Source organism: Malaclemys terrapin, chromosome 4, assembly GCF_027887155.1.
Source record: "Malaclemys terrapin pileata isolate rMalTer1 chromosome 4, rMalTer1.hap1, whole genome shotgun sequence".
In the NCBI taxonomy this organism is placed as follows: domain Eukaryota; kingdom Metazoa; phylum Chordata; order Testudines; family Emydidae; genus Malaclemys; species Malaclemys terrapin.
In genome coordinates this window covers 74351559-74379320 of record NC_071508.1, presented here as the reverse complement: position 1 = coordinate 74379320, position 27762 = coordinate 74351559, and the positions used below count along the sequence as shown (strand labels likewise).

Below are 27762 nucleotides of genomic sequence, written 5' to 3'. Positions count from 1 at the left end.
TGAGACTGCAGCTTTTGGAAGACATTTGATTTTGATGTGAAATGCCACAAGCTGAACAAATGCTCCAGAGCAGAAAAATAAAGTAAGCTTTCTTCCTTTCCAGAGCAGAAAAATAAAGTAAGCTTTCTTCCTTTCTCATTGCTTGTCCCACTCTGTTCTGCTGGCAATGCTCACTTTTGAAAGAGTAATTCAGAGAGCTGTGGTTCATTATTTTTCACCTATAACTATTACAAATATGAGTTTTGGGGTCAGATGTATTTGAAATCAGGATTCATTTAAAAATAGAGGATAAAAGAATGTCTTTTAGTGGTCAATACAGGGGACGGAGTCAGGTATCCTAGGCCTGGTCTACACCTAAAACTTAAATGAACCTAGTTGTGTCAGTCAGGGATGTGTGAAAAATTCACACCCCTGAGACACATAGTTAAGCTGACCGAAGCCCCCATGTAGACACCAGTTACACTGCTCTGTGGTTGGAAAAATTCTTCTATTGATTTAGCTACTAGCTCTTAAGAGGGTGGATTTAATTCAGCAATGGAAAAACCCTTTCCATCATTGTAGTCAGTGCCTACACTAGAGTACTATAGCGGGATAGCTGCCACACTGAGGCTGTACTGCTGCAGAGTGTGTAGTGTACATACCCCTACTTTCTATTCATGATTTTGACCTAGGCTTTGTCTTCACTGCTAAAAAAACAGGTGTGTTTTTACCACAGAATGATTAACAAGTGTTAGTTATCCCTCTGTAAAATCCCAGTGGAGACAAGGCCCTGTAGTTTTCCTGTGAGATAAACTAGGCAAGAACGCCATCGGCGGTGGTACAATGCTGATCTGCCTAGCTATTTGTGGTAACTACAGGAGCCTTGTCTCCATTAGGATTTTACAGCAGGATAGCTAAAGCATGTCAGCTATTTCACTGTAAAAAAAACCGCCTTTTATGCTAGTGAAAGATATAGCCCAAGCCTCTTAATTATCTGTGCCTCAATTTCTTCATATGTAAAATGAGAGTAAAAATACATATCTGCATCACAAGGAGCTGGTGAGTTAACAACTGCAAAGTGGTTGGAGATTTCAAACTGATAGGTCTGTAGAAATGTAAATTAGCATTATTATTTACATAGCTCTAATACAAACATGGGTCTTTATGTCAAACACATCTGAAATCCCAGATAGGGAGGGAATCATAAATAGGAGACCCCAGGCTATTTGCCACCCTCAGACTAAATGTAAAGTGAAATATTCCATACAGAAAACACCATATCTTGCATGATCCTGTTCTGCAAGCAAAAAAAAGCAAAGCTACCATGATTTACAGTTTTCCTTTGACAGTTTCACAGAACAGGCCACTCCACCTTGAACGGTTCCTTAGAATATGTGCTAACTACTTATGCTAAACGTATCTGTTTGATCTTGTATTTAGCTATGACACTCTTCCTTTCCCAGACCTGAAGAAAAACTCAGTATAGCTCAAAAGCCTGTCTCTTTCACCAACAGAAGTTGGTCTATAAAAGATTCTACCTCACCCACCTTGTCTCTGTAGGTTTCATGGAAGGGCAGTTTTGAAAACGGATGAGATTTTGACTTGCCATCTACATTTTAAAACCCTCCTAAACTGTTCAAGCTCTCTTGTGCTTTGTCTTCACTGCAGAAAAGATGTGTTTTTAATATTGAGATAACTATCTCCATATAAAATCCTAGTGGAGACAAGGCAGACGTAGCTTTTACCTCAGAGTGGAGCTATAACCCCCACCTGTGGTTATCTTGACTTGCTACATCAAGGTAAAAACCACAGTGCTTGCCTCTGCTAGGATTTTACATTGATCTAGCTATTCTGGTATAAAAACATACTTTTTTTTACTTCACTTTTGATGGTTGATGTTATTATGTGCCATGATGAACAGTACTTCACATCTCTAATGGATATTCCACAGGGATATCTTCATACTAGTATGTCTACTAAGGACAGCTATCAAAAGTAATGGTACTTCCTGTAAAAACAACAAAGAGTCTGGTGGCACCTTAAAGACTAACAGATACTTCCTGTAGACACCAGAAGGTTTGCGTTTTTCTAAACAATCTCTTATGGCTGTGACATAAACGTGAGCATGGCACATTGCCATGTTAATTAACACAGCACAAAATGACAGGTTTCAGAGTAGCAGCCGTGTTAGTCTGTATCCACAAAAAGAACAGGAGTACTTGTGGCACCTTAGAGACTAACAAATTTATTAGAGCATAAGCTTTTGTGGGCTACAGCCCACTTCTTCGGATGCATATCATATAAATAATATATAATATATGCTGTAGCTCACGAAAGCTTATGCTCTAATACATTTGTTAGTCTCTAAGGTGCCACAAGTACTCCTGTTCTTTTTACAGCACAAAATATTTTTTCTAGATTCTCCACTTCTGTTTTTAAAAGAAAAAAATAATTATCAGAAGAGGCAGAAACACACAGCTCAGAATAAAAACATTTTCAATTGAATAATGAAATGCAGAAGAGATGCAAATTGCCATTTCAATGTCTTAAATATAAAAAGTAGAACAAAATAATAAATACAAATGATTTTGGTTCAAAATCCACCTTAGGGTATAGTGACAGAAGGTTATCATCTGACAACTCTTCAATGACCTACATGCTGCCTGGTAGTCAGGGCCGCCAGAGCAGGTTCAGGCCCCGGTGAAAAAAATTTGCGGGCCCCCCAGCAAGGATGGACCGGCTAAACAGGGCCGAGGAGCGGGGGGGAAGCCGGGGAAGCCGGGGCCTCGGCCCCCTTCCGGACTGCCGGGCCCTGGTAATTTGTATGGGCTTCCCCGCCTCTCATCAGCCCTGCTGGTAGTATTCAGTCCAGTTCCTTGGCCCTATATCACACTATCCACCACTATTATAATTAGCACTAGTTGGCTCCATGCTTGGTAGTCTCATCAGAAAGGCCAGTAATTAAATGGAGATGGAGAGTGAATTCTCCTACTGTATCAGCCCTAAAAAGTGTCTTATCCAAGCACTCTGGTGCTTTACCTAAGTTATGATACTGTTACCTAAGCTTATGATTTCAGTTTTCAGGGTTGCCAGTCTAATATCTTTCACCAACGCAAAGTGTACTTTAAAGGGGGGGAAAGAAAATTTTGGGGAAAAAAATGTAAACATGGAGATTAACCAAAGATTCCATATTAGTGTTTACACTCCTGTACTCCAGAGAAACACTTTAAAAGTAACTAGTAAGACAGATGTTAGTTTCACTTCATCCAGAGAGAGAAAATAACCTTTCCTGCACCTGGAAGGGAAATCTAGACTAGAGCTCTTTGGAAAGAGTAGCCTAAAGAAATGGAAAAAGCTGCAGAACTGGAGCTAACCATAAAGGCTGCACAAGAAAGGAACCCAGCCCTGAGGGCACAGTTCCCTGAGACCAAGCTAGAGGTAAATGCTGCTACACAAAGTATAGGGGATTTGAGCCTTCATGAGACTACAGCAATGCAGCTTGTTGTCACAAGTTAATACCATACTGTGACACTCAAGGTAAAACAACTTTTAGTGCTACTGGATCTGATTCTGATCTCATACCAATGCACATTGGGAATAACTCCAATTTAGTCAGTGGAGTTACTCCAAGATAAAACTAGCATGAGACCAGAATCAAATCTATTAAATTGTAAAAAGAACCCTCCTATCACTACAATTTTATGGATGAACATTTTACCATAGATTCAAATAGGGCTAGTTTATTTGCTGCATGTAGGAATCATAACAGATACATTTAAAGTTTACAAAACCTGGGGATTATTGCAACAATTATTTTAATTCTCATTAGACTCTAGGACATTTCAGGTCAGGAGTTCCTACTACCCCTTTTTTGGGGTAACAGGAAAGTGTAATTAACTATTGAAATTCTTACATTTAAATGTATGCGAAAGCTCAGAGCTAGTGTGTCAAGCCCACTACGTGTCTACACGTGTTGTGACGCTGTTGCAGACAGTGTGTGTTTTATAATTTTATAGTCATGGAATCGATAACATAAAATGTGTCTCAGTATAATCCTACAGTGATTAATGCCCTTCTAGTGACTAATGAGAATTAGTCTTTGTCATTAAGATCAGCTGGAATGCACTTGCTGTTGGTGCCTTGATGTTTCTGTGGGACCAATAGCAGTGGGCTCTCCTTGCATGCCTTTGGGGTCCAGTCTCCTTGGTGGATTGCAATATTTTGAGTCTGGAGGCGTTTCAGGGCACAACATAAGGACCATTTATTTTGTTCAACAGTCGGCTCATTGTAGAGTTGGGCTGAGAAAGCAGTGTTAAGATCTGGATCTAGATTAGATTTTGTGGTTGTCCATCAGGGCTGGGGCTCAGAACTGAATCTGACAGTGTCAAATCTCAATAGTTGTTGTTATGATATTTTAGTCCCAAATGGTGAAAATCTTACAAGATCACTGATCTCCCTAGATTTCTACCAACATGGGCAGAAACAGTTGTTCTCGCAAAATGTTGGTTATATCTGAAACAGAACTGGAAAATGACTCTCTTCTGGGTAGGAGCCAGCCAAAACCCAGAGGGCATGGATTTAGCTAGAGGGAGTTGAATCCAAAAGCCTATGGAAACCAAATGGATTTGAATGTGCAGTGTTGGGTTGTTGTTTTTCTTTGGTGGTGGTGGTGGTGCAAATTTCTCCTTGATGGTTTTCTTTTTCTTTCTTTTCTTTTCTTTTTTTTTTTTTTTTCCTGAGCTACATTCTTCCTACTCCCTCGATCCTGGCCTGGCCAAATGCCAAAACTGCTCTAAGTTATGCTGACCTCATTCAGCCACTATGTCAGCTGATGATGTGGAAGAGTCAGCAGGAGTTCCAGATTATCTTTTTAGGGCCCATTTCTGGTTGTTTGCCTTGCCTAAAGACTCAGGGAGTGGGGTTTGAATCTTTATTATTTTGTTGGTTGGGGTTTGGGCTGTTCTTTTACAGTGTCTAGCACAATAGGCTCCTGAACTGTGGTATGCTATACTTCAAATAGGAATTAAGTCAGGGAAATACTAAGGCCAAACTAGGTCAAACTAGATCAGGGGTTCTCAACCGGGGATCCATGGCCCCCTGGGGGACCGCAAGCCCTTTCAAGGGGCCACAGGGTCCTGCAGCTGAAACCCCAAGCCCCAGCACTTCCTATGGGGCTGAAGTCAGGAACCGGAGCTGAAGCCCCGATCCCCGGCGCCCTCATCGGGGCTGAAGCTGAGAGGCGTGGAGCTGAAGTCCCTATTTCTGACACCCCCCACAGGGCGGAGGCCCCTATTTCCAGCACCCCCTGTGGGACTGAAGCTCCCCCTGGCACACACCCCCGCAGGGCTGTTGCTGGGAGCAGCAGGGCTGAATCCAGGAGCCCGAGCCCTGGTGCTCCCCATGAGGCAGAGTTAGGGGGCATGGAGGTGTGACATTGCACTCCATATGATTTTATGAAAATATGCTAATGAGTGTGAATATAATGTAACTGGAATATGCTTCATGCAAAAGGTCTCTTGTAAGGTATCATTACAAAGCTTATAATCTACTGAGTGTGTTCATCCTATTTGTATAAATGTATCATTCTTGTATCTGAAACTAAAAATATGAAATAGAACTCTGAAGTCCTATTGTAATTATGCAAGGTGTGGGCCATTAATGATGGTTTGGAATCTTGATGGCTCCATCAACTAGGACAATCGGTTGTAAATGGCTTTGTTTACTTGCAAGCCTCCCTGAGTGTCAAGCCAGGAAGAATGAAGACTTGGGGTTTCACAGAACATGTGACATGGTACTGGACTCCATCTTAAAGATGGCGCTTTTCCATTTAGAAGGACAGGTGGGGACCCAGAGAGACAAAAGATCTCACCTTGTGCCAAAGTTATATACAGGGGTGGAACAGAACAAAGGAGGGTCCAGTCATGAGAAATCCCCTAGTTACCACCTGAGCTGGAGCTAACAAGAACTGTATCAGGGGAAAGGATTGGGCCCAGACTAGGAAGGAGTCCAGTCTGTGAAAGAAGCTTACTGGAGCATCTGAGGGTGAGATTTGTATCTGAAATCAGTTTCTTAATGTATTAGGCTTAGACTTTTTTTTTTTTGTTTTATTTTATTTTTGTTTTATTTTATTTTGCTTGGTAACTGCCTTTATTCTCTCTGTTATTACTTGGAACCACTTAAATCCTACTTTTTATACTTAATATAATCACTTTTTGCTATTAATTAACTCAGAATAAGTAATTAATACCTGGGGGAGCAAACAGCTGTGCATATCTCTCTATCAGTGTTATAGAGGGTGGACAATTTATGAGTTTACCCTGTATAAACTTTATACAGAGTAAAACGGATTTATTTGGGGTTTGGATCCCATTGGGAGATGGGTGTCCGAGTGCTAGAGACAGGAGCACTTGCTAAGCCATTTTCAGTTAAGTCTGCAGCTTTGGGGGATGTGGTTCATACCTGGGTCTGTGTTTGCAGCAGACTAACAGATCTGGCTCAACAAGGCAGGATTCTGAAGTCCCAAGCCGGCCGGGAAGATGGGCTCAGAGGTAGTCTCAGCACATCAGGTGACAGTCCCAAGGGGGTCTCTGTAACCCAACCCTGCACAGGAGGTTGTTGCCTCCTCCCCCAAACTGCAACGCAAGAGCAGGGCAGTCCCAGGGGCAGCGCCACACGTCCCCTCTCCATCTCCTTCTCTCCCTGACCCCTGGCCAGGTCGGAGGTAGGAAGTCTGAGCCGGGCAGTGCACAGCAGCTGCTGCTCTGGCTGGTGCCATGGAGCAGGCAGCTGAAGTGTTGCCTCGTCTCCTGCTGCTGCTGGTGCCCAGGGTCGAAGTTGCCCCTCAGCTCCCAGCACCCTTTGCTCTTGCAGAGGCAGCCGGTAAGAGTCACCCGGGTTGGGAGACCTAGCTCTGTGACTAGCAGAATCCTCTGGGAACAGGGACCACAGGGGAGCCCTCCCAGCACACAGCTCCTAGTACCCTTCTCCCTGCACCCTGAGATACCCCTCTGTCTGCACACAGCCCCTAGTTACCTCCTGCCTGCACCCTAAGCTGTTTTCAAACTTTTTGAGCTGAGTCCCCCACCTTTGATTTATACTTTTTGGTTGCCCATCCCCCCAACCCAAACAGGCTGGGTGGCCTGCTGAGGTGAGTCAGGGAGTGGAGGTGGCACTCCCTCCCTGGACCACGCTGTGTGGACCTAACTCGAGCCCCGCTGGCCCTGCTCTCCCCCCCCCCCCCCCCCAAAAAATAGAAGTCAAACTACACCTATGCCCAAGGTCCCTGCCTTAAGTCCCTGCTAGGCCCTGGAGTTTTTATAGCATATGCGGGGGGGAGGGGAGGCTCAGAAAGAAAATGGTTGAGAATCCCTGAACTAGATGATCACAGTTGTCCTTCTATAAATAAATAAAATAATCTGGCTTTATACTCTATGAATCCATGAATGACTGGGGTTCCCAGGCACTACTGCAATATAGATAATAAATATTGTGCTGGAGGGTGTTGGTGGCTACCAGTAAGCAAGTATTTGATCTATGCTGATGGGCAGTCACCTTCCACTCAGGCTAAAGGGAAGAAACAATTAAGCTCATCTGTGGAGTAAGGTAGCTGAAACAATAGAAGACATCGCCCAAGCCACAGGGCCAATTGGGAAGGCATGAGCAAGAACTAACAGAATAAGAGAGGTTTCCTTCGGACTGATTGAAACCCCAGGAGCTTGGGCATTGATTGGTGGAGCTGTGTGTGTCAAAAGCTAGACTGAATGCCAACTGACAGTGAAAGAAACAGTCTGAGTGTATCCCTGGAGGAAAGGCAAGAGAAAGAGATTTTTTTAATGGCACAGGATTGGCTGGGAAGTAGGCTTGAACTTCTGAACAAGGACCATGACTGCTGATTTTGTTCCTACTGTGTTCAGGGAAACAGGATATTATGTACATTCTTTGTAAATGTACAGGATTGCACCAAAGATATACCTTCCCCTGAATATTGACTAGCCACTCAAGCCAAGCAGCATCACTAGAAATCTTACTAATAAAAATGTGGTTTTGTATCTTGGGTAACATTTGACTTCCAAAAGTTTGCTGATGGCAGTTATGCTAGTGGTAGTTTTAGTTTTCATGCCAGGCCCTGTCAATGTAGGGAGAAGGTGGCATACATTACTTGTGGTTTTATTTTATTTTTTTAATCAAAACCCTTAGTTGCTATATTGATGGGAGATGTACAAAAGTAAATAAATGCAAAATAATAAAAGAAGTGGGCCAAATTCTAAGCTCACTTAAGTGTCTCTGACTCAGGAGTAATGCCAGTTAATTTAATAGATTTGCCTGTATAAAAGCAGTGTAAGTAAGGCCTTGTCTACACACATATACTGGTACTCTGTACTGGTATTATAGCTAGAGTGTACAACCACTCTAGTGTGAAGCCAGTTCTAACAATATAAACCTGCTTGTACTGGTATGACTCATTCGCATATGGTTTATACAGTACTGGAGTTTATAGTGATGTAACTACATTATGGGATGTATTAGTATAAATATTACACCCCTGAACAATATAGTTATATGGGTACCAGGCATGAAAGAAGAACCATCTCTCTATTGTTTGTTGTTCTGCCAATGAAACAAAAGCAATGTTAATCACATTACCCTAAGGTCTTGAACACAATTAGTAAGCATGCTGAAGTGAACAAGAATTCACTTTAGTGCCCCTGGAAGCCTTATTGCACTTAGCAAGTGATCATTTTCATAATAATATAATTGCCAGAATGGGAAATTACAGATAATTGCTGTTGTTGTGACCTTGCTCCTTCAGTAATGAAATTAATGTAATTGTTACTATTTAGATTCTTACTAATTTAGGGGCTGCTGCAAAGTGTTTTTCAGGAGAGCATAGACATGTATTTTTAATTATGTTTCTCCTTTTCCCAGATGGATTAACAAATGGAACGAATCTTTCACACTTCTGACACAGGTTAATTTTGTTTCTTGTTCTTCACTGGCTTACTGCTGTCTACTTAAAAGTATGGCGTCTACCTACTGGTCTTTGTGAGTGTCATGGCAACTAGAATTGTTGAATCCATTTAGAATACCATGGAATCATAGAAATTAGAAATGGGGAAAATGCCTTTGATATATTTCTGAGTGCTTTGTCTAATCCATTTCCAAATGACTCATAGGATGGGACTAACTATTTCCTGAGGACACTATTTCATGCTCTAACAGATCTCACCATTACAAGTGTTTTCCTGATATTCAGCCTGTTTTAAATTTTCCCTTAACTAATTTAATCCCTTCGATCATCCTAAACAATTCCTCTCTCCCCTTGATCTTTAACTTTTTCAAATATATGAAGACACCATAAGAACCAAATTTTGATATCCACTCAGATGTAAATCTGGAGTAACTAAAGTGAGTAACTCAAATGAGCTCGGACATTTATTTCAAGTTCTTTTTTGTTTATTTTTCCCCCAATTAATGTATTTATATTCCAGTTTCCCAAAAGGACTGGAATCCTAAAATAACACATTATTTTAACACTGATGACAAACCTATAAAATAAGTATGAACAAATCAATAAAAATGTGATTAAATAGCCAAAAAATCGCACAAATTGGGTTTAATTACTGGAAAATCCACTTTGCACTTCTTTAGATAAATATTATTATGCCCTTTTCACAGATGAGTAAATTGATATAATGAAAGGTTAATGATATATTCATGGTCACACATCAAAACTATGGCAGAACTAGCCATTAAGATCCAGGAGTCCTGACAACCAGGGCCAGCTCCAGGCACCAGCGTAGCAAGCTGGTACTTGGGGCGGCACATGGAAGGGGGCGGCAAATCCGGCTCTTCAGTGGCAATTCGGCGTGGGTCCCTCACTCCCTCTCGGCAGGAAGGACCCGCCACCGAATTGCTGCCGAAGAATGAAGCGGTGTCCGTAGAGTCGTGGCTGAAGTGCCGCAGATCGTGATCGCGGCTTGGCGGGGGGGGTTGCTTGGGGCGGCAAAAACCCTGGAGCCGGCCCTGCTGACAACCACCATGCTCAAAGCAAAAGATCACACTCATACCTGGACTCAAATGATCTGTTTCATCTTTAGTTTAAATCCTTTCTTTCTTATCTGGTGTTTCTGTTTGTTGTATGTCCTGTCTCTTTAGGTTAAGTTCTCTTTCTTCTTCCTGACATCCTCATCCACATCACTGTCATACCATCAACAAGTAAGAGCCAGGCTCTGAGCTGCTGGAACACTGATTCTTACAGATAGATACCACAACCTTAGCTCCCAAGTTTATGTGATTCTATCACTTCAGGAGAAAAACAATCCTGATCTAATTCCAACCCATTCATTCTTTGTCATTACAGCTTCCTCCCGTTCCATGACATTTTTTGGAATCGTGCCATAGAGGAACAGGTTTCTAGCATGGTCATTCTATATTTTAGCAAAGTCCCATTGTAGTCTGTATCCACTCAGATCAGCCCAAACGCAGTTAGGCACAGACAGGACTGATTTAACTGTGTGGAGAAGTTAATCGAAGGAGCTAATGACAAAAAGGCTATGGGACAAAAAACAAAACTAAACAAAACCTACCTTGTAATGGAATCTAAGGGCCAAAATATATCCTTAGAAGTCTGTTGGTGGCTGCCAAGGAATTCACCCGCAATTTCATCTGAGAGAAAGATCGTGGCCCCTATTCAATCCACTTAGCACTGTTCCAGCAACAAAAAGCAGGCAGAAAATCCAGCTTAACCAGCTATCTGCTGCTTCCACCTTCATGAAGGTATTCCCAGGAGCAAAGGGCCCACATGGGGCATTCTAGCACTGGTGGCATAATGAAGAAAAAGGAGGCATGGCCGAGGAACTACTACATCCAGCCAATCCTCTTCTACTGTAGTATTCATTTGGGGCCATTGTAACTTAGAGCTGCCCCTTCACCAGCAAAGTAACCTCTTTATGCCACCTCACCGACCCAATCAGGAGCATCTTTTGTGTGAGATTTCCAGTCTCAGGGATTTTGGGTAAATTGTGAATAAGCATCTTTCTGTCTATTTAGGTTATTATACCATATCCATCATGATAGTATATGATCTTGGTGTGGGATATGTTGTGAACGTGTTGCATGTGAGTGTATGTGTACATGATCATGGTCTGAGTGTATGATGCAAACCACAAACTGAACCAAACCTTGTCACCTCCTGTGGTCTGTTCATTGCAAATGGAAATAGGACAGAAAGAACATATGTATACTCGTAATACTCATACTAGGAATTGTCTGCTACTTTTCAGCTACTAGTAGAACTTGTTTGATAAACAGATGGAAAGCTCTGAAAATACACACAGTCCTGCTCGAGGGAAGTCTCAACAAATCCTATGCAGAATAATAAGGTTTTTGTGAAGTTATAAGAGGTACATTCACATTAACTCCTCACAGTCAGAGACACAGGAACTGTTGTAGTGTTATGTAGCAATGTCATCTCCTTCTTGTGTCCCTGTTTCTCACCTTGTCACTGTTAAAAGTTCCTTTTTCTCCTGCTGCACCAGCAACCTGGTCCCTTCACTGTCTTCCTCTTGGCTGACATATCAAGTTCAAACTTCTCATCCTCACTTTCAAGGTTCTGTGCATCCTCTCTCTTGTCTACACTTCTCTTCTCCTCTTCTTAGTCACTGTTTCATTCTCTTCCTCTCACCCAAGGCATTTGTCCACTACTTCATTCTTCATTCCTTTGTCCAGCTCACCACTTAGGGCCTGAACTAGCTGTGTTCCCTAGTGCACCAAGCAAGCCACCACTTTCTTTACATTCACATTCCAGTAAGTGAGATCAGTTGGTATTATAGCACTATACTGTATTTCTTAACAACAAAATAAATAGAGAGCCATAACTGGGTTTTCCTCTGTGTTTTGTATAGCACCAAGTACACAGCTGTATAATAATGGGCCAATTCCCCAGGGCTTACTCTGTTTTTAATCACCCAGAACTCCTTCTGAAATAAATTCTGTTTCCATTTACACTTCTGTAAATCTGGAAACTTTACTAAAGTCAATAGTTATTCTGGATTTAGTCCAGTGTAAATGGAAGCAGAATTGAGCTCAATGAATTCAAAGCAAGTTTTGCATGAGTTTGGATTTGGCCCCATAAAATCAGCTCATTAACATAGAAGATGAGAAATGAACTGGACCTCAGATTGAATAAGCAGCACAGAAGTTTTCCCTTTCCCCAATATAACTCAGAGATATAGCTGATTTTTTCAGACATGCACAGCAGCAGCTAACGCTCCTATTTTGTGTGGGTTTATGATACCCTATTGAATAAGAGAATAAATTTACTGATCAGAATTGATTTGGTGCTACTTTGTTACAGAAGAAAAATCTCAAATTTCCATCCCTTCTGAAAACAGCCACAGAAATAACTGTGCTGATTTTCAATCCATCCTTCACATAATTGGTCAAAATGAACCAGGTGAATATTTTGGCCGCTACTTCTCTGAGTCATGTTCTAATTCCAGATGTACGTTTTATTTAGACCTACAACATGCCTGAGATTAGAATGCATTAAAGTGTTGTGTGAGCCCAAACACTAGTGGTTGGGGGTGGGGCGGAATATGTGCAGGTTCCAAAGCCCTATTTTGTATTTGTGGTGAGGAATTTATACATTTTTTGTGAGCATTGTCTGTCTGGAAACAAGTGTAACATCGTCATTCTGAATTCATCTTAAAACAAACTTCACCAGGGGCTAGTCTACACTGGCAATGCTGCAGCAGCGCTTTAACGTGGCTTGTGTGGTTGCAGCGCAGCGCTGGGAGAGAGCTCTCCCAGTGCTCTAAAAAAACCACCTCCATGAGAGGCGTAGCTCCCAGCGCTGGTGCACTGTTTACACTGGCACTTTACAGCGTTGAAACTTGCTGCGCTCAGGGGGGTATTTTTTTCACCCCCCTGAGCAAGAAAGTTGCAGCGCTGTAAAGTGCCAATGTAGACAAGCCCTAGTTTTAAGCTTCAAGTGGGATTTGTCTGGTAAACAGCTCCTGTCACGCAGAATGTTCTTCCATAGTGAAAGAAGATTATGTCAAGTATTCCACTATCAATTCTATGAGTTCTGAACACATCATTTGCTGGAGGTAGTTTTCTTTAGGTCAGCAAAACAATACTAAACAATGGCTTAGCATGGATTGTGTAGCAAAGAGGAGGATTTAAGGTGGGCATATTTGTGTTCTGAGACAACCAATAAGAGCTGGAAAGAGACTTGCAATTAATTCATACTGGAAAAGTTAGCCAAACAGCGTACTTTCTAAAGAACCCTCAGATTATTCAGTTACAATGCCTGGTTGAGATTTTGCCTTCACAGGTGACTATGTCTCAGGACTCGTGGGTTCTGGTCCGCGCTCTTTTACTGACTTGCTATGTGACCTTGGGCAAGTCACTTGGACACATATTTTTAAATGTTTGCCCAGAAGTGAATGCACATTTTTGCACTTTGTAAAATAGTCTCTGGAATTTTGTCATCTTTTGTAACAATACCTAATAAATTCTGTCATGTTCCAGCCTCCAGGAAATTACCACCCATAAAGCCCTAAAAAGTAGAGGCAAAAGGCCATATCCTGTGCTCATAGTTTCATACATGGATTGTTTGCCTCCAAGACTAGTATTCAAGTCCAGATCCTGGAAGATATTTAGGCACCTAACACCCATTGATTTCAGGACCTGGGCCTCAGTGCCTATCGTTATTATTATATATACTGCAGTAACATCTAGAGGCCCCAGTCTCTTGGGGAGAGGTGCTGTACAGACATATGACAAAAGTTAGTGCCCCAAAGAGCAAACGGTATAAGTTAAGATGAGAAACAACATGCAGATACAACAAACCAATGAGGAGGGGGAATTGCTAGGTAAGAACGAGATGCTTGTGATTTTGTGTGATAAGTGATGGTCACATAATACCAGCTGCCTAACTAGTGTCAAATTTGTAATGGAAACAAATGCCAACTGACTACCCTAATGTTTGTTGTACAAATGGCGCCTCTATAAATGTGTGAACATCTGTTCTCCCTCTACCTGCATATAGCTGTAAAGTAAAGGAGAATTATATAGCTGTAAAGTAAAGGAGAATTATATGAATGCACTGACAAAGTAAGAAGGTCAAAAGTTTCAGTTTGATTAAGCACCCAACCATTTGGATGCTTTGGCTCATTACACAGACCCTATGGCTCTGTAAAATTTTGATTTGAAGTCTAACTAAAATGCCTTTTCATATGGGATTTTGTCAGTTCATTCCTGGTTGCAGTCAGGATGCTCAGAAATGCCCTGGGGCAAGTGAATTGAATTTTTCTGAGGTTCAAAAAATGTTCTCCTTGAGATCACAGCAAAGTTTCAGTTTCTTATCTATTGAAAACCATAACACCAATCCCCAATCACGGAGCGAATAAAGCCCAAAGAGATCAGAAAAATGAAAAAAGAGCGACAGAGGAAAAACAAAAAGCGAGAGAAAGATTTAATTTGAATTCATTCAGTAATTCTTCATCTATATGCGTGGCTGCCACTTATGACAATGCAAAGATGTGCAGAAATATTGCTTAAGCATTGTACGTGCCATTTATACTAATCAGAACAAAAGTTCACTAGAATACTAAAATATTTTCCTTTAAAAAAAAATACTAATAAAATTCTCCCACAAGCACATGAAAGGAAACATTTTTAATTTAATAAAAAGCAACAAAATTGGTTAAAAAGAACTCCAAAAATGAAAATGATAAAACAGAAGATTTGCCTGCCACTAACCCTCACTTTCAGTTTGATTATGTTATTTAAATGACACCTATCCACATTTTAATCCTTGTGCAAAAGTCTGCTGGCAGAATTAATAATTATGATAAAAAAAACATGAAAGTCCATGCTAATGATAAGATAAAGAACTTATTCCCACCACCTACTGTGAGAAGCTAATCTTCCTCCATGTCCTAATCTACTGACATACAGGATTTGATCTGAAATAAGCTGTTAATAATGAATAATCTGGCCATGAATATGATTCTGCCGAGCAGAAAATGGAGGATTAAAGAAGGAGCTCTAGAAGAATTAGTTCTCACATTTTTTCCAATTTTAAGGGTTTTTATTTCCATTTAAATACTTTTTTGATTGTTGCTGCCACCTTAAGGATGCAAACTATAGTGGCTATTCTGATGATGCACTGGAAGTGTCTGATTTAAGACATCACTACTTTGCATTTATCTGGGGAAGGGAACAAAAACAGCAAACTGACACTTACTCAAGTGCACAGTCTCTTTAATTGAGGGATGTCTGGAGAGCCAAGTATGTATATTTTAACACACAATGAGTTTGAATTAGGCACTTCTGGGAACAAACTGCCTGCCCGTTATATATTAGAAAATCAAACTCAGTGTGGATGTGTTTGTATTTTAAAAAGCCAGGTGAGATAAGATAAATCACAACTCATATTTATTTCCTTATACATTACAATGTAAAAGAAGATGTTTGTTTAGCAGATGTTTCATCATTGCCACAGACTTCCTGATTTTTTGCCATGTAAGGCAGGCTGAATACACAACTGAGGACAATGAGTTTCAAAAATGACTAAAGATTTTGGATGCCTCGGTTTTTGAATGGCAATCTTGATACACCATAATGGTGTCTGATTTTCAGAAAATGTTGAGCACCCATACATTAAATTACAGGCCCCGTTAAGGTGCCTCGAATGGGGCACTCAAAAACTGAGGGAGCTGAAATGACTATTCACTTTTGAGACTCCCGGTGAAAATTCTGCTCTCTGTTTGGCATAGCAGATCTCAGTTTCAACTATGTACTCCATTCTCAGAAATGCCATTTGCCAGGGACCATATAGTCCTGTAGCTAAAATAAAGGGCTGGACATTAGCTGTTCATGGGTTCCATTCTTGACTCTGCCACTGCTGTGTGATCTCATCTTCCTGTGCCTCAAGTTTATCCATGTGTGAAATGGGTACAATAATAATATTTACCTAACTCACAGGGATGATTTGAACCCTAATTATAAAGCACTTTGAGATCCTCCAGTAACAAAGGGCTAAGAAAATGAAGAAAAAAATATTAAACCAGAGAACACACTGCACTTTACAGATGAAAAATAGGCAGTGCAGAGAGCAGAATTCTACATATTTCTACAGCTGTCATATTTTTAAAAATAAAATACCAAAGCAGAAAATCAAGTAAATATTTAGCTATATTACATTTGGTAAATATAGTAGAAGCCCTAATTTATCTGCAATCCAACCACAAAGGTTACAGCATCTCTCTACTTGCAGTATATTCGCCCTTTGGGCTAATGTCATTAAAGCCATTGATTCCTTTCAAAGACTTTTTGACAAACTAAATTCCTAGAACACAGGGCTCCATTAGATGTTTCAACAGCATTTGTTCCATTCCAATATGGTAATTATTTAAGGTTTGATTTTTCCAATCGTCAGCTGGCATGAGAGGCCTCAGTTTGTCTTGGTTTTTTATAAGCACTCTGATCCCAATGTATATAAAAGAATATTACATAAGCTTTTGCTCCCAGGAGTTTCATTCCAAAGATTTCAAGAACATTCATTTTAAAACCATCCAAACAATTCCATTGTTCATCAATGGAAATATGAGAGAGGATTGCACCACCCCACCAAGCAAACGTAGGACTAGGTGCTCAGGTGTGCTGAATTTACATCAGTGCATCTTGGATGGGGAAGAGGTAGCGCTGTCTCACCTTTCCATTTCTATAATCCTGGGTTGCCAAAATCACCCCAGAGAAGTCTAAGTTTTGTGCTTTCCACCTCTACCCCAACACACCTCTTATGCCTGAGGGCAAGGCATAGGAAACATAAACCCTATGCCAATTGAGGATTCAACCACACAGGGGCATGGTTAGATTAAGGGCAATTGGGACCCTAGACACACCACAGCATAGAGCCCCACCCCTCATGGCCTCATCCCCGCAATGTGGCCCCATCCCCTATGTGGAGTGGCAGAGGCCCTCGTCCCTTAAAGGCAAGAGCAGCAGCAATCCACACACCCCCGCCACCGCCCCCATTAATTAGATCAGCAACCAGGGTATGTGCGCTAGAGTAAGACCTGGTCTACCCTTAAAATTTAGGTCGACATAGCCACATCACTCAGGGTGTGAAAAATCCTACATCCACACTACAGGTATAGTCCTCATAGTGTAAAAATTACCTCAGTGAGCTAAGCCTTTTGCACTCTGCTTCTCCTGCAACACAAAATCCCTTGATAGGGTGGCGTTGGGCGTGGGGCGGGGATCTCTCTGGATAGTTAAACCCCATTCAGATGCCTGGGGCAAGTCACACATTCAGAACTATAGTGCTGACCCAGGCAGACATCTCCGCATTGGTTTACACTCAGTTGTGTTTTCAAGTTTTTCATTGCAATTATGAGAACTAAAGACATACTTTAAAAAAAGAAAAAAGCAACTGAGATTCTGATGTAATCATGTGATTCCAGGAGCTGGGGTCTAGAACCATCTCTATAGTGCCTATGTCTAAGGGCTTGGCTACACTTGCAAGTTAGAGCACATTAAAGCAGCCCCAGGCGCCCTAACTCCTGAGGTGTCCACACTGGCAAGGCACGTAGAGCGCTGGAACTCTGCAGCTGGAGCACTCCTGGTAATCCACCTCCATGAGAAGCACAGATCTTGCTGCGCCCCGGCTGAAATGCCCGGGTGTCAGTGTGAACGACGTGTTGCATTACTGTGCTGTGATTGGCCTCCGGAAACATCCCATAATCCCATGAAGTCAAGTGGCCACTCTTCTCATTGTTTGGAACTTGGCTGCAGGCATGCAGATATCCCCTTTCAAAGCTCCATTTCTGACAGCCGGCATGCTTATCTGCTCTGGGACAAAGCAAACCATTAGTGTGGAATGCTGCTGCTGTGAGAGAGAGAGGTGGGAGGGGAGGGGGGTCTGCTGCTGTCTGAACTTACAAGACAGCATGCTGACACACTCTCTGCCCCCCAAACATACTGTCTCTCCCCCATATACACACAACACACTCCCTGTCACACTCCACGCCGCTCCCGTTTGAAAAGCACACTGCAGCCAATTGCACACTGGGATAGCTACCACAATGCACTACTCTTTGTGGCGTTGAAAGAGCTGTTAATGTGGCCACGCCAGTGCGCTTGCAGCTGACAGTGTAAACACATGGCAGCATTTTCCCTGCTGCTGTCTCCAAAGGCTGGTCAAACTCTACATCGGCAAGTGAAGCCAACCCCTTAATTTGGCCCTTCCCAGAGGGAAGTCTCTTTTTTTTTATTTATTTTTTTATTTGGGTTTTTATTTGATGCAGCTTTAAAATAAGACAGAACTGAATTTCTGGCCCAAATATTTCAATTCTGCTCTCTTAATAATTATTTTATTTACAGAGCACATTTCATCCAGGCATACCAAAGTTGTTTGCAGACAGAATTAATTGAAATCTGCAACAATCTGTGAAGTTAGATATTGTTAGATCTGTTTCACAGATGTGTAAAATGAAGCCCAGAGGGCAAGTGATTGCTCAAAGTCACAGAGACAGTGAAAGAACTGGGAATGGAACCCAGGAGTCCTGTTTCCAATCCCCTGCTCTGTCCACCAACCATACTTGAGGACAATTTAACCTACATATCTGCAAATATTTTTTAAATATTAGCTAACAATGAGTGGTTATATCCCACCCACTAATAAGATATTTCATATTGCCAAGCAACTGGATGGCAGGCACATCACAAGAATTCAGAATGAAAGGGGCTTGGAAAGGGAGTTAGCTTTCTTTCAAATGGTGGATCAGAAGGGAAATGATTCATTTGGGAGGTGAATTTCAAACAGGTGGATGAGGCAGGAGGAAAGCACCACCAGACACTGAACAGGCGAGTGGCATCAGACAGCCAGGGAGATAGGACAGCATAAGGGCAACACCAGTCAATCAAACAGCTGCACAGGGCACTGGGAAGATCAGCATCAGTCACTCAAGAGTGGCAAATGATTGTTAGGCAAGTGGCAAGTGAGTCAGCAGGAGAGCAAGGAAACAGGAGAGCAGAGTCACTTGCTGCTCCTTTTGATGTTAAATGCACCTGCTGGGATTCTGCAGACTTTTTAAACCATTCGGCAATTAAACTAGTCAACTCTGCATGACACTTGCTTTTGCCCTTCTACGAATGTTAAGAATTTTGGGAGGAAAAATATAAAAGCTTGATGAACAATGTTTCTTTTCATTCTATTTGAGTTGGTGCATTTTGCTAGTAATGAAAAAGCAATCATAACAATATTAATGCAACACTGGCACTAGGAAACACACCAAACTGAAGTGTAAAGTGCTACAAACTTTGTCCATTCCCGGCTGACTGAGTTGTGGCATCTCTGCTCTGAGCACTGGCCTTCAATATTCTTAACATAGGCCACCAAACTAGGTCACACGGCTATCACCAAAACGCACATACATGCTTCACCATAATAGAACCAACTTCCATGACAACAACCCCTACATTCTGCTGCAGTTTTAACCCTGTTTCCTCTCTTCTCCACCCTGACAACCTCTCCCATACATGCATCAGTGTGGCTCGTAACTGAAAACACGCATTCATGTAAAATCAGGGGATAACCCTTTTTGAGTGATTATTTTTGTGGATGTGTTTTTTGCTGTTCTTTCCAGGCAGCTGATTCCACTCCCACTTCTCAGCTCCTGCAGTGTTCTCTAGGTGGTCTAGTTCAGAGCCTTCTTCCACAATGTGTGCCTGGGAAGGAGGGAGCTCATAGCTAGTTAGATCAGCTCAACCCCACAACTCCCTGTGCCCTGCCTGCTGTGGTGTTCTACTTGAAACCAAGTTCACCCACATATGCTTCTGATCCCCACCCCCAGCCTTGGCACAAAAAGGACTCTGTCTCTGGTTCCCCAGCCTCCCAATGCCCTGGCTTTATGTAACTGCTGGGAGCATGCACAGTACACCAATTAACTCCTCCTTGGGGAGAAAGCTATAGATAGGGCCCTACCAAATTCACGGCCATGAAAAACGTGTCATGGACCGTGCAATCTGGTCTCCCCTGTGCAATCTGGTCTTGTGTGTGTTCTTACCCTACACTATACAGATTTCACGGGGGAGACCAGTATTTCTCAAACTGGGGGTCCTGACCCAAAAGGGATTGCAGAGGAGTCACAAGGCTATTTTAGGGGGGGGCTTCGTGGTATGGCCACTCTTCCTTCTGTGCTGCCTTAAGAGCTGGGTGGCCGGAGAGCAGCGACTGTTGGCCAGGTGCCCAGATCTGAAGGCAGCGCCCTGCCAGCAGCAGCGCAGAAGAAAGAGTAGCAGTACTGCAACCCCCCCACAATAACCTTGCAACTCTCCCCTCCTGGCGCCCTCCTCCCTGCAACTCCTTTTTGGGTCAGGATTCCTACAATTACAACACCCTGATATTTCAGATTTTAATAGCTGAAATCATGAAATTTACAATTTTTAAATCCCATGACCGTGAATTTGATCAAAATGGGCCATGAATTTGGTAAGGCCCTAGCTATAGAGCAAAGGCAGCTCCTGGTTCCTAGCTGCAGCAAAATAGTGGATTCTATGGCAAAAATGCTGAGTTCAATGGCATCTTCACGTCAGGAACCATCTTTTTTGTTATGTTTGTATGGTGCCTAATGTAGCCTACAGGACTAACCTGCTTGCTTACATATATATATCTTTTCTTATAGTTTAAGTATTTAGGAGTTGGCGGGTGAGATTGCAGAGCCATTAGCCATTATTTTTGAAAACTCATGGCGATCGGGGGAGGTCCCAGATGACTGGAAAAAGGCTAATGTAGTGCCCATCTTTAAAAAAGGGAAGAAGGAGGATCCGGGGAACTACAGGCCAGTCAGCCTCACCTCAGTCCCTGGAAAAATCATGGAGCAGGTCCTCAAGGAATCAATTATGAAACATTTAGAGGAGAGGAAAGTGATCAGGAACAGTCAGCATGGATTCACGAAGGGGAAGTCGTGCCTGACTAACCTAATTGCCTTCTATGATGAGATAACTGGCTCTGTGGATGAGGGGAAAGCAGTGGATGTGTTATTCCTTGACTTTAGCAAAGCTTTTGATACGGTCTCCCACAGTATTCTTGCCGCCAAGTTAAAGAAGTATGGGCTGGAGGAATGGACTGTAAGGTGGATAGAAAGCTGGCTAGATCATCGGGCTCAACGGGTAGTGATCAATGGCTCCATGTCTACTTGGCAGCCGGTTTCAAGCTGAGTGCCCCAAGGGTCGGTCCTGGGGCCGGTTTTGTTTAATATATTTATTAATGATCTGGAGGATGGTGTGGACTGCACTCTCAGCAAGTTTGCAGATGACACTAAACTAGGAGGTGTAGTAGATACACTAGAGGGTAGGGATCGGATACAGAGGGACCTAGACAAATTAGAGGATTGGGCCGAAAAAAACCTGATGAGGTTCAACAAGGACAAGTGCAGAGTCCTGCATTTAGGACGGAAGAATCCCATGCACTGCTACAGACTAGGGACCAAATGGCTAGGTAGCAGTTCTGCAGAAAAGGACCTAGGGGTCACAGTGGACGAGAAGCTGGATATGAGTCAACAGTGTGCTCTTGTTGCCAAGAAGGCTAACGGCATTTTGGGCTGTATAAGTAGGGGCATTGCCAGCAGATCAAGAAACGTGATCGTTCCCCTTTATTCAACATTGGTGAGGCCTCATCTGGAATACTGTGTCCAGTTTTGGGCCCCACACTACAAGAAGGATGTGGAAAAATTGGAAAGAGTCCAGCGGAGGGCAACAAAAATGATTAGGGGTCTGGAGCACATGACTTATGAGGAGAGGCTGAGGGAACTGGGATTGTTTAGTCTCCAGAAGAGAAGAATGAGGGGGGATTTGATAGCAGCCTTCAACTACCTGAAGGGGGGTTCCAAAGAGGATGGAGCTCGGCTGTTCTCAGTGGTGGCAGATGACAGAACAAGGAGCAATGGTCTCAAGTTGCAGTGGGGGAGGTCCAGGTTGGATATCAGGAAAAACTATTTCACTAGGAGGGTGGTGAAACACTGGAATGCGTTACCTAGGGAGGTGGTGGAGTCTCCTTCCTTGGAGGTTTTTAAGGTGCGGCTTGACAAAGCCCTGGTTGGGATGATTTAGCTGGGAATTGGTCTTGCTTTGAGCAGGGGGTTGGACTAGATGACCTCTTGAGGTCCCTTCCAACTCTGATATTCTATGATTCTATGATTCTATTGCAATAGGTTTATAGATTTATATTAAAAATAAGCTTGGCTGTAATGTGAGAAACCTACAGGCCAGAAACCTGCATGTTGAGCTAAAGCAAGGTTAGTATATCTATATCTGTGCCCTTTTACCCAGAAAGCAAAGTTGACTTTTTAGCTTGTTTTTCCTATACCCAAATAGATAAAGTACCTCCGCCTATGACCTTTTATTTAGTCACATAGACAATGGAGAATGGCACAGGGGGGGTTTCAATGTTGTATCCACAGGCTTAACAAGTACACCACAAGAGACTGATGTGCGTACGTACTTGTCATCAGTACGCGCATACATATTAGCCTATGCGGTAAGTGTACCCTAACATTTCTGTGAGTGAGGAATGAAATTTGGGCATAAGAGGAAGGATTTCCAGCATTTGCCCTATAAAAGAAGTGAGCCACCTCAATAGAGTACTCCATTCTCACTTTACTCCATCTCCATTCTCACTTTACTCTATTCTCACTTACTTCCTCCACTCTCTCTATCTATTCTATCTACGATGACAACTACTATTAGTAGGCTATATTTGTTCTTCTTAAACTTTAAGTTTCAAGGGAACTAGGCTAAGCTCGGTTTCCCTAAGTTTTATTCTTTGTTCATTAGGTTTTGATTTTAAGTTTAAGATTGTCAAGTACACCCTAAGTTCGCTTTAATAGCTCGTAGCATTAGTTTCTTCTAAGCACTGCACCCCTCACTCAAGAATTGAGAAACTTGAACTGCAAGGCTGATCCCATGTCTCTTACCACCAGGTTATCAAGGAAGGGTGTGTGTATATTAACCAAAGCTTTGTTGCATATAATACTATATTATCATATGTATTTTTTGAAAAGCAGTAATACAGTTGTAACTTTGTAACTATGGTTATTTTACCATTTACTTACTATTATTGATTTTAATAAAAAGTCTTTAAGGCTATATCTGTCTTAGTGCGAGCTTCCTGTCATACCCCTGAGGGTCCTTTGTAAATTCTGTGGAGCCTGATTCGAGACAAGAACTTTTATCTTCTGATCAAACAGATCGGTGAGCGCAAGACCCATACTAATTAATATTAATTATTATTAATATCATTAATTAATTAATATCATTACTTAAAGTAAACATTAAATACACATTAAATTAATATTATCAGTACACCCTAAATCAGGCTACACTAGCAGAAAGAATTCTGAGCTTGAGGAAAATACCAAAGCTTGTGGGTGAAGAATGGTAGAGTCCCCAGGATCCTGATAGAGATAAATGGGGACAGGGCCAGCTCCAGGCACCAGCTTGGCAAGCTGGTGCTTGGGGTGGCCACTCCGGACAGGGCCAGCAGGTCCAGCTATTCGGCGGCAATTTGGCGGACGGTCCCTCACTCCCGCTAGGAGCACAGGACCTTCCGCCGAATTGCCACCGCAGATCGCGATCGCGGCTTTTTTTTTTTTTTTTTTGTGGCTGCTTGGGGCGGCCAAAACCCTGGAGCTGACCCTGAATGGGGAGCTGTTGCTTCAGGCTCTCTGCAGACTCAGACAGGTTATCTCCACAGCAGTTACACTCAATTCACATTTTCATGGTTGTCACTTCAACCATAAGGGCTAAAAACATTTTTTTTAAAGGAAAGCTGAGATTCTGACGCACCAGTCTGCAGCAAGGGATGAATTCTGTGACCACAGCACTACATGGGGCCCTAGTCATAGCACCTCGTTACTACAAGCAATGGTCCGCTGTGATAGTGACTTGGCATTGAAAGGGTCTGTGTCACATTACCTATCTCCTAAGCAAGCCATCTACAACCCACTATTCTGAGGATGCACTATATAGACTTTCAGGAACATGTACTGTTACAATGATCCCACTGCCTGTGATCAGTACTTCATTTCTTCAGTGTATTTTTTCAGACTTATTTGTGCCAGACAGTAATCTATTGAAAACAGCAGGGACCGGCTACAGTTATCATGATAGCAAGAGGCTGTAATGTTCCTACGCTGTTGCATCATTAGCATTCCCAAAGGTCAGAAAATGTAAAGGTTAGACAGGCTTTGTTAGGTTTATGAGATCTAGAGATCATGTGTGTGGAAGAAATGCCAATAAATGGGCTTTACGTGCAACCTGTACACATGGTGGAGAATTTAAGGATATGAATTGTCAACAACCTTTAAGCACAAGTTGACAATAGATATTCTAGAAATTTTTAATCCCTCAAGATAAAATAACTCTCATTCCATATTATACATTTGTAATACTTGAGTACAATATGAAACACCATTTCCCTTCAAATGTTGCCTGTTTGGCCTTACTAGATCACAGAGAAGAGATTTATTTTTCTATTTTCCCTACTTGTTTTTGTCATCTCCGATAAAAGTGTATCTTGATCACTGCTTTTGTCTTCCAAATGAGTGAATCTCATTGACCTTCCTTATCTCTTGCAGATCCTTGCCAGGAAGATATGAATGGTTATAGATGCACTTTGGTTAGAGGAAGAAAAATTTCAAAGAGCTAGATCCACAGCTCATATAAAATATATAGCTCCACTGACTTCGATAATGTTGTGCTGAGCTTCACCAGCTGAAGATCTGGTTGAAGGTGCAGAAGTTGACTGTCCTGTCCACTTCAAATTCATTTATCCTCAAAAGTATCTGCAGCTTAAAGTCTTCTACTAAAATAGCTGAGTGGGAATCAGAGAAACTGCAGGTGGAAAACAGCTAGAACTGAGTGAATAGAACAAAAAAAGCATTCCCAAATATATTTGTAAATAAAAATTATCAATCCACTTCACTAGTACCTGCAGTCCTTCAGTGGTGTCAAACAGGGATGTGTTTTGGCATCAACACGCTTTGATGTATTCTTCTCTCTCCTGCTTTGTCACACTTTCTCATTTAGCACCGAGAGAGAAGATTTCTGTACAAGATCAGATGGAAAACTCTTCAATATTGCACGTCTAAGAGCCAAAAGCAAAATCAAACACCTGCTGATAAAATAATTTCTTTTCACTGATGACGCAGTGCTCATGATGCTGATGACGCAGTGGAGAGGAGCTCCAGCAGCTGTGCAATCGTTTTGCGCTAGCTTGTAAGGAATTTGAACTAACCATGAGTCCAAAGAAAACAATGATTATGGCACAAATATAAGAATGGCCATACTAGGTCAGACCACCAGTCCATCTAGCCCAATATCTTGTCTTCAGATAACAGTTGGTGCCAGATGCTTCAGAGGGAATGAACAGAACAGGACAATGTATCAAGTAATCTGTTGTCCAGTCCAAGCTTCTGGACTGGCAGTCAGAGGTCTAGGGACACCCGGAGCATTGAGTGGTCTGGGGACACCCTGACCATCTTGGCTAATAGCCACTAATGAACCTATCCTCCATAAATTTATCTAATTCTTTTTTTTTTTTTTTGTTATCTAGTTAACCTGTTTCAGAGTTGCTAACTATTGTGATTTTAGCATGAATGTCACATTATTAAGTGTTTTTCTTAAAAGCCTCAGCTTCTGAAATTAACTGATTACATGAAATGTCAGCTTTCACTTTTTAAAAAAAGTACATTTTCAGCCCAGATGATTGCAGATAAAATAATGACCCTTTAAAGCTCAAAACCACTATGTAAATAAAAAGAACTCCAAACTTATTGTTTTGTTTTGTTTTTTTATCTCATGATTTTTAAGTGCTTGGCAACACAAGCTTAGGTTAACCAGTAAGGAAACAGAAACAATACCAAGCTGATGAGTAATCACATACAGTGAAGAGCAAATACTCACAGGGACCACTATGAAATTTAACTCAAAGAGAGAGCTAAATTCATTAAACAAACTGTTACCTGGAAATAGTCCCCCCAGCTCTAGAAAAGACCTGGTGGCTCACCAAGTGTACCTTCATCCCTCCTTGGCCTACACGTTCTTTGTTCAGTCTAATTTAAACACCCTTGATATGGCCAGGGTGCCAAACTTTGAGAACCCGATTCTGATCTCACTTGCACCAATATAAAGCCAGAGTAATTTCAGTGAAGGAAATGAAGTTACACCCATGTAAATCTCATGTGAATAAGGTCAAATTCTGAACATCTGTCTGCTCTGCCCTTACAGAGTCATTTTGCTCTTTGGCAAAATCAAGCACCGTGTTATAGTATGACGAGTGGAAATAGAGAAACAGGATCATGTTTCAGGTGGACCTAGATTGTGAGGTACTGGGGTTTAGGAACACAGGCTTGCGGCTGGCTGTGAAATGACAAATGGCAGATTCTCAGCCAGTAATACTGACCTCTCAGCATGGTTAATAAAGCTCTGATTCTTACAAATCTAGCTTATTGCTGCATCACTGAATGTTAATGAAAGGGTTAAAGCAATTGTGTCCTCAGACTAGAAAGAAGTTTTGTCCCTGGATTTTATCTTCCTGATATCACTAGTTGAAAGTAGGGGGTGGTGTGGGAAGTAAGTAACTGAGATGATTTTGTGATTCAAGGATTACTATGTGATACCACTAGTTTAGAGGTATTGTGAATTTTAGGCTAACAGCTGACTTTACCTAGCAATTAGTTTTAAACTGTATCATTTCAGTATAGCTCAAAAGACACTGTGAATGAACAACATCATTACTCCATTTTCTACTTTAATCAGATTAGTCCCCTGACTTTCTGGGCATTTTTTCCCCAATAATTAAATGATTAATCTTTTGTATTTGGGTGCATGGATTCCTATCCCACTTTTTATGTTAGAAAATTAATGTTCTTTTGCAATATCATTCTGTTAGTGATGCATGAGCTGTTATGCAACAAACATAGCTTCCTGTTGTCCTAAATAAATATTGCTACTTAAAGTAGTCATGTTAAGTTTTGAGATAATTGGATATATATCACCTGCAAATGTTCCTCCAAATATGAAAGCAATTAAATTGGGTAAAATTAAATAGCTAACATTGTGTGCATGTAAAGTCAATAAATAAAGGTGCCATTCCTGCTGTGTTCAAGTTTGCTTATCTTTTTGATCATTAACATGGCAATTCAAGCCAACTAAGATGCAGCACCATGCTTGCAGTGATTGTCTATTGAGAACATTAAACACTACATTTTCAAAAGAGCTCAACATCCAACAGCTCCCAATCAGGCCTCTTAATCACATCTCTGGAACTGTTATTTACAATATGGCTGTAGTGCACCTAGCACAATGGGGCACAGACTTGTTTGGCCTGCAAGCACTACAGCAATATTAATCTAATAATAAATGACGAGGCCAGGTTTTCAGAAGTATTCAGCAGCACCCAACAGCTCCCATTATTCTGAATGCTTTCTTCTCAAACATGCTGTTTTTCAGTTTGACTCTGGGCTTGGTAATCAGCAGCTAAGTGGTGAATCATATAGAGAGAGCGCATGACAGAGATCAACAGGGTTTTCACCACCACAGAGACAAGGGGGGACTCATCTGACCTTCCTCGCCTCCACACTCAAAATCCTTTAAAATAAGATTCTGCTAGGAAAAGCAGCATTGCCAGGATGACACTGCGGAGTTCCTTCCATGTTTATTGTGCCTCAATTATTTCTATAGCAAATCTGATGTTTACAAGTAAAAAGAAGG

General features: G+C 41.8%; 1 long non-coding RNA gene across 1 annotated transcript; it reads left to right on the top strand.

Annotated features, from left to right (window-relative positions):
* On the top strand, window positions 1-27152 carry LOC128835393 (uncharacterized). Its single transcript, XR_008444645.1, has 3 exons — window positions 1-82; window positions 8905-8947; window positions 24627-27152. It is a non-coding gene; the product is annotated as an uncharacterized LOC128835393 (long non-coding RNA).
* Window positions 27153-27762: the final 610 nt, after the last annotated feature.